Source organism: Lytechinus pictus, chromosome 8 (genome assembly GCF_037042905.1).
Source record: "Lytechinus pictus isolate F3 Inbred chromosome 8, Lp3.0, whole genome shotgun sequence".
Lineage (NCBI taxonomy): Eukaryota > Metazoa > Echinodermata > Echinoidea > Temnopleuroida > Toxopneustidae > Lytechinus > Lytechinus pictus.
The window spans coordinates 20,529,524-20,537,369 of record NC_087252.1 but is presented as its reverse complement, the minus strand read 5'-3'; positions in this window follow the sequence as shown (position 1 = coordinate 20,537,369).

Below are 7,846 nucleotides of genomic sequence, written 5' to 3'. Positions count from 1 at the left end.
AAATACACATCTCCACAAGCAAACACATTACAAACAAACAAACATTCATGGGTATTTAAAATCACGACTCACACCATCTTATCTCACAGATCTCCATCTTAGTGTTGATGTTCAGGAGCATGAAAATAAAAGAAACCGCTATGAATCACACTCATCACCCCAAAAAAGAACAGTGACTTCAATATTGTGTCATTTTGCATCTTTTGAATTTTGACCTTGCCCCCACATTCCAATGCACTGCACCTCCATGTGAACCATAATCATATCATGTAGGTTATAATTTTAAAGAAGATTAAATGATCTACCCATTGATATCAATCACACATTAATATTCATTAAAACTGAGGAGGGATTACCGATCAAAGTCAGATTTCCAAAGTCAGATATGTTGTACCCGGATTCTGTTCTGTATTAATCCTCTTCGTTATTATAAGTTTACATTTGAAATTCATATATATTCCTTTTCTTACTATGTTAAAAGGTTTAAGCGTAAACTTGAAACAATTATGTTAATGATGTCATGTTATATTTGTTTTTTTACATGTGATATGAGGAAGAAATAAAATATGATTTAAAACAAAAAAACTTTTTTAGGGGTCTTTACAAAGTGCGAAAAACGAAACCGAGATTTATCCATGATTTATCCTAATTTAATCACAAATAAAATAGACAAATGGCCTACCATTGTAAAGCTTAGAATCTTACCTTTTTATCCAAAATTACTTAGATTACTTCTCATTTACGCATAAGTGATAAAAAAAAAATTGAAGAGGGGATACCAAAAAGTCACTTGGCGGGCTGTATCCGGATAAAAAAACCCAACACATTTTTTTTATAAAAGCTCTGGTTATTTCAAATAAGGCTTGAATTTTGATAATTTCATAAAATGAAGAGGTTTTACAGGCTAGCGTAAACATGTTTATTTAATGAAATTATGGAAATACAAGCATTGTTTCGAGGGAACATAACTTTTTTTACTTCCTGACCATTTACTGTGATTAAGGTATCAAATTAAAGAACAGATATTGAACTTTTTAGGCACGTGATTTTCTTTTTGAAATTCAGACACCCCTCTCCCCGCCAAATGAGTTTTTCGTATCCTTTCTTCAAATTGTTTGTGCTCACTTATGCGCGGATGAGGAAAAATCTAAGTAATTTTCAGATAAAAGAGAGGAGATTCTAAGCTTTACATTGGTAGGTCATTTGTCTATTGTATTTATGATTAATTTATGGTAAATCATCGCCAAATCTCGGTTTCGTTTTTGTGGGATGCACTGTATAGTGTATATACGGTTTATACATTCTCTGAATGAGTTTATTTTTTATTTTTGTCTCTTTTGAAAGGGTTCTGCTCTTTGATTATCTTTCATAGGGGGTATACGGATTACAATATATATATATATATATATATATATATATATATATATATATATATATATATATATATATATATATATATATATATGTATATATATATATGTGTGTGTATGTGTATATATATATATATATATATATATATATATATATATATATATATATATATATATATATATATATATATATTCTTGGAAAAGAATATCTTTAAAAATATGAAGACAGGTAGATTTCTTTTATACCCAATTTGAATATTCTCATGTTAGGGTATTATAAAAATTCATTTTCGCATAATAATAGTGCAATATGGGAGAATAAAAAGAAAATGATTTGCTTCGAGTGGACCTAACCACTTTTGCAACCAAACGCTTCTGAAGAACTCATTTGTGAAAAGGGTTTAGGTCCATTTTCATAAATTGTATTGTTTTCTGTCTGTAAACCTTTAAATTCTTAGTCGCTTTGATGATACCAAATAAAATTTGAAGTTCAAATGAAAACGTGAATGAAAGTGGCAAAGAAAAATCACTTTTTTATTAAAAGAGATTGGATTTGTGGAAGCGCCGTTGTGTAGCGGTTCTGACTCTCGCCTTGTAATCAGAGGGTCGTGTGTTCGAATCCCACCATGGCCTAGCGCCCTTTGGCAAGGCGTCAATCCACACTTGCCACTCTCACCCAGGTGCTAATTGGGTACCGGTAGGAAACAACCGTCATTGTGGTTGGTTTAACAAGTTTGCGCCTAACAGGCTGCTTGGAATGCTATGAATCCATTGACCGGGTAATAATAATTATGAAGCGCTTTGAACAGTCTTAGATTGATAAAGCGCTATATAAATGCAAATTATTAATATTATTATTATTCATTTCAGTTTGCTTGCAGAAAGGGCTAGGTCCACAGTGAATTTTTTTTTTAATATATAGAAAAAAAAATTGAAGACAGGTATATTTCTTTTATACCAATCTTATGTTCACATGATAGGGTAGTACACTATAACAATTCAGTTTCTCATAAGAATATTGCAATGAGTGAGAATAAAAAAACATGCTTTTTCTCGGATTGGTCCAAAGTGGATCTAACCCCTTTTGCAACTAAACTCTTCATATATATATATATATATAAAAACATATATATATATATATATATATATTTATGTATATAGCAGTGCTTATTTTTATATAGAGTTGTATTAGGAGGAAGTTATTAGTGTATTTTTGTGGTCGATATATTGCAGTGCTCATCTTGCAAGAAATGAATAATAAAACAAAATAGCGATCATTGCCATTAGAAAGAATCATTTAGAACGGACTTTAATAATTTATTTGTTCACGTTCACAATCACTTTGGCATTGAGCCAGAGTTTTCCTTTCTGACAAACACCACCAACTAAATGTACTACGCCAACTCCTCTGCAAAGCATTCATTGCATTGTTATTTTATTTACATATGAGACATCCCTTTTGATTATTTTGCTCGCTTCACTCGTGGAGATCCAGAGCACTTGTATGAAGCTTTAAGAACAATGTGACATTCTCGATAATTGAGTCACATGTCATATTTTGCTCTTTCTGGGGATTCCCGATGGGGAATTCTGCTGCTGTTGCGAAATACTTGTTTTTATTGGGCATTTCCCAATATGTTTACACACGGCACTATCATGACACCGCGAAAAAAAAACTCGTCTAAAACAGGAACTCGAGGGCGAAGCGCGATCTGAAAATTGTTAATATTCAGAAGCCAAAAAGTGACATTTTAAAGCAAATTTGTATAATCATGATACGTACCAGTGTACAAAAAATATATAACAATGCGAGCGCGGAGAGCGAGGTGAATTTTTGTAGTTATTGACCCAAAACCAGACATTTTAAGGATTATTTGATAGAAATTCATTAAAAGCATTCATATCTCACAAGCGCTTGTCGATTTTGTTTTAGAATTAAATCTAAACACATAAAGCACCTTTTGTAGTTTTTTAATCATGGACATTATACGTATCTAACTAAAAAAATATTGCGACTGCAAAGCGCCAGGTGGAAAAAAATATCCAGAACTAAAGAGGGGCATTCTTTTTTATGTTTGTAGGAATTCAAGACCATATGCATTTCACTAACCTGATGATGGGAGCGCGAAGCGCGAGCTGAAAATGTATCGTATTTAAACCAGAAGAGAGGATATTTTAAGGATTGTTTTGGGGAATTCATTGACAAGAGCAGACATTTCTCACGAATCCCCCAATGCAAACCTAAGCACGGACCTAAAGTGTTTTATACCCAGACCTTAAGCAGGGGCAATCACTTTAAGAAGCCATGGAACAGAAGCATATGCCACTATATCAAATAATAAAAGCTCGAAGTGCATATTGACTTGAAAATTAGATGTTTCAGTGCCATATAATACCCTTGAACAGGATTATTTATCACACTAGAAATACGATGCGACAACAGGAATGACGAACCCATAGGCCCTCAACAATTGTGTTTCATAAAGTTATGAAAAAACTATGTGTAATATGATATAATACATAATACACAATAATATTAAACAATAATTTCTTCTTCTTGCCCCCACTACGTTCTTCTTTGGTTCTCCTTTTTATACTCCCTCCCCGATTTTTTGTGTTTGGCCAGCCGATGAGGGGGGGGGGGGGGGGGGGCGGCGGCACGTGCTCCCCTCCCCATATAGTCACGGCAATGGATTACAGAGAGAGGCGTGGGGTCAGTGGGATGTGGAGGCAATTCAATCAGCCAGGAACATAGATTTGCATGCATAGACGATAAAACAATTTTTACGCCATTATTATTTAGCTGTATGTGTGTTCGAAAAAAAGGAAATTCAACTGTTTTCATGGGCCAAATAAAAAAGGAGTATCACTTTGATCACATATGTATCACTTGATTACCAGTTTATCAAGTATCTCCTTGGATCATGCCTCAACATGAAAAATAGCTCTGAAAATATGGAGCAAAATGAGTTGTTCACATGCAATTCAAACACATCGGCCAGTGTTCCAAAGTCCAGTTTAACTTAGGTCGCGGGATATCTTTATGCTAAAATTATGAGAAGCCCAAAATGCCTAAAATTGCATGGTATGTACATGTATATTGTGTTTACTACGCTTCCTCCTAATCATTTAATGATAAGTAAAACTATTTTAGTTATTATTCTAAGACATTAATTATTCGAGTGAGAAATTATCTAGTTCATTGAACCTGACGTGGTAGAGAATAGTGACACAAGTGGCTATCCATAGTCAAAGTGCAACCTCAGACCAGAATTCGCAATATACCGGGGGCTGTTTTATAAAGCTGTTCGTAAGATAAGAGCGACTTTACGAACGACTGGTGATCCTTTCTTCCGCGCTAAACCATCGCCAATGAATATACCGTTTACCACAAGAAAGGTTCTCCAGTCGCTCTTAACTTACGAATAGCTTTATGAAACACCCACCAGAGTTCGGAATACGGTCCATTAGGCACAAAGAAGTATGTAAATGACAGAAATAGGTCAGGAAATATATCTGCATTTTTATTATCATTAAAAAATGCATGATACAATTATCTGTATTTCAACATGACAGTGAATTTACAATACCATAGCGTTTTCCAGAACCTCTCCTTATATATATATATACATATATAGGCCCACGTTCAAAGTGTGTCCATTTAAAACGCAGTAAAAACAACCCAAATTCATATTTTGCAGTATTTTATAAAGTACAATAGTATTATTAACATGATCGTCAAAACATAGGTACAATATCTGGGAAATGTTAAAAATAAATGTTCATACTAAAAGTGAGTAAATTACCAACTTACCTCATAAAAGAAAAACATACAAAGCTATTCACGTAAATTCACAAACAAATTTATATGACACTGGAAATCGAAACACACATTGTCCTCCATCTAATGTCGCATTCAATGTCACAAAATAGAAGCCCCTAATATCTTCGAGATATGATCGCAGAATGTTTGATTAACTCTTGTAATAAGAATTCGCTGAATAATAATTTAATATCACTTTAAACCATCATACTTTTTTGGGCAAATGTCTTTACAACAACGCTGAACAAAGGATTTTTTTCACACCAAAGAATGAAATGGGGGCTCTATCATTTTTTTTTATCATGCAGTGTTTCGACATGATATGAAAAAAAAATCCATATTTTATTGTACGAAATAGACATGAAATGAAATACTCCGAAAATATGCTTTGCCCAATTGATCGTGGACCCGGCAGCCGCTGTGCAGCGCCAGATCGACGAGGCTCTATCCCTTTGATTGTTGAACGTCAAACAGGGTAGCAGCAACTCCCATCTTTTAACGTCTTTTGGTCTGACGCGGTCGGGGTATGAACCCCCGACCTCCCGGTTGTGAGACGGACGCTCTACCAACTGACCACTTAAAAATAAAGTCCTTATACGAAATATGTCGCACAAGTATAACATTTTATATATGTTGACATCTACTTCCTTACGTTTTGTTTATGATATAAACAAAACGTATTATGTTCATATGTTCATTTGTTCATATTATCATTTGTTCACATAATATTCATATTATGTTCATATGTTCATTTTTTCATTGGATAACACATAAAACAATGATGTTTCATGTGTGGATAGTCCTGCCCTAGGGCCCAACTTTGTTAGGCGTAGATGATGTATTTTGGGGAGGGGGGGGGTGTCAAATGCTGATTGCTGGGATGAGTTGGGTAAAGTTTTTTAGCAGTCTCTTGGGTCAAGCCTACATGTATGTGTGCAAATAATTTTAGGCCCCTACAACCCAGGATTACCCATATAGATCTCTAGACCTCTATAATAAATTGGGTCAAAATAAAATGTTTAAATGATGCTAATAATTTAGACAAATTAGAATTCTAAATCCTAAATATAAACTTCATCTGCTGCATGCTTCTTTTATCTATCCATGCAGATGTGGTCATGATTCTTCTTCCTTTCTTTAACATTACAAATTAAACAATAAACATTCTTTTTGAGTTTGCAATTGAAACGCCTTGCCTGATCTTTCTTTTAATTACAGCTGCTCGTCATCGTATACACCAGGAAAAGATCATCAGAGTGTTATTTTTTTGGAGACTCTATCCTTCGCTCTTTGGATGCAAATTTATCGACATTTGGGATTGAATCTCCAGCACAAGTTTTTTGTTTCCCTGGAGCAACAATTAAAAGTTTGAGACAGGATATCAGGAACATATATGAAAATACTTACGATCATAATATATCGCATGTTTTTATCCATGTAGGAACAAACAATCTTGAAAGTCTTATTTGGGAGAGAGAGAGAAAACATTTGATTTATTTGTATAAAACTGTCAAGGAGGTATTTCGCTCATCATCTGTAATCTTTTCTACAGTTTTACCTCGTTTTGACTGTGATGATCTATATTATACATCTATTTTTTTTAATGCTGAACTTCTAAGATTATGTCAAACACTTCCAGACTGTACTTTGTTTGATTCAAACAGTGACTTTTTAGATATTGGACTATTTCATTCAGATGGACTTCATTTGAACGGTCCAGGCAAACTTATTTTTGCTTCTTGTATTTATTATTTCTTAATTGAGAATTTTAAACGCGAGTCAGAAAAGAAAACAAGGATCAGAAGTGTTTGGATTCCACGTGAACTAAAAAAAATATACACACCGCGACCACAAAAAAGAAGGAACAAAATGACAGTAAACAATATTTGCATGTAGGAAATAAAAAACCCTCTTATAGGCGCTCAAATAGGAAAGTTCCAAGGAAACCCCTTAAACCAAAATCAAAATGCAAAGACGCTGAGGGGTTTCTATACCCCAAATATCCAGCAAAGGAGCCTGTGCCCCCCATCTTGCCACCAAACCAACATCTCCCCGAAAAGCTGCCAACTGTCATCCCCTACAATACTGCTTTCCATGTTCATCGTCGTCCACCATCATCATCATGTCAACTCCCCTCACCACCAACTCCTTACATCGCATCTAAAAGAAGAAGAAAGAGGGCACTGAAGAGGAAAAGAGGATATAGAAAGAGACGAAGGAGAAAGGTATGTTTCTAACAATTGGGTTATATTCACTAAAGAAATATCTCAAAGACAGATTGACAGATTTAACAAGGAACCAAAAAAACAAAATGGATTCAATGGTTGACTTTACTAGCAAAACATGATGTGTATTTATGGTCCAGTTTACAACTAATCTCTAATCAGTGATGACATTCCAAGGATTTATTTCGTGAACCTGGAAAGCATGACTACATGTATATTATTTAGTTGACAGATGAAGGCGTACTTTGTTTTCCTTGGTAATACACTGCATAATGTTTGCTTTACATGTATACACGTATGTACAAATTGTACATTTATTTACTCCAGCTGAAGAGCTGTAAAGGGGAAGTTTACACTCACAGATCTTGATGAAACCAATGTTTTCCCCCCTACATGCATGAGACACTGTATATAAATTTTTGCATCCA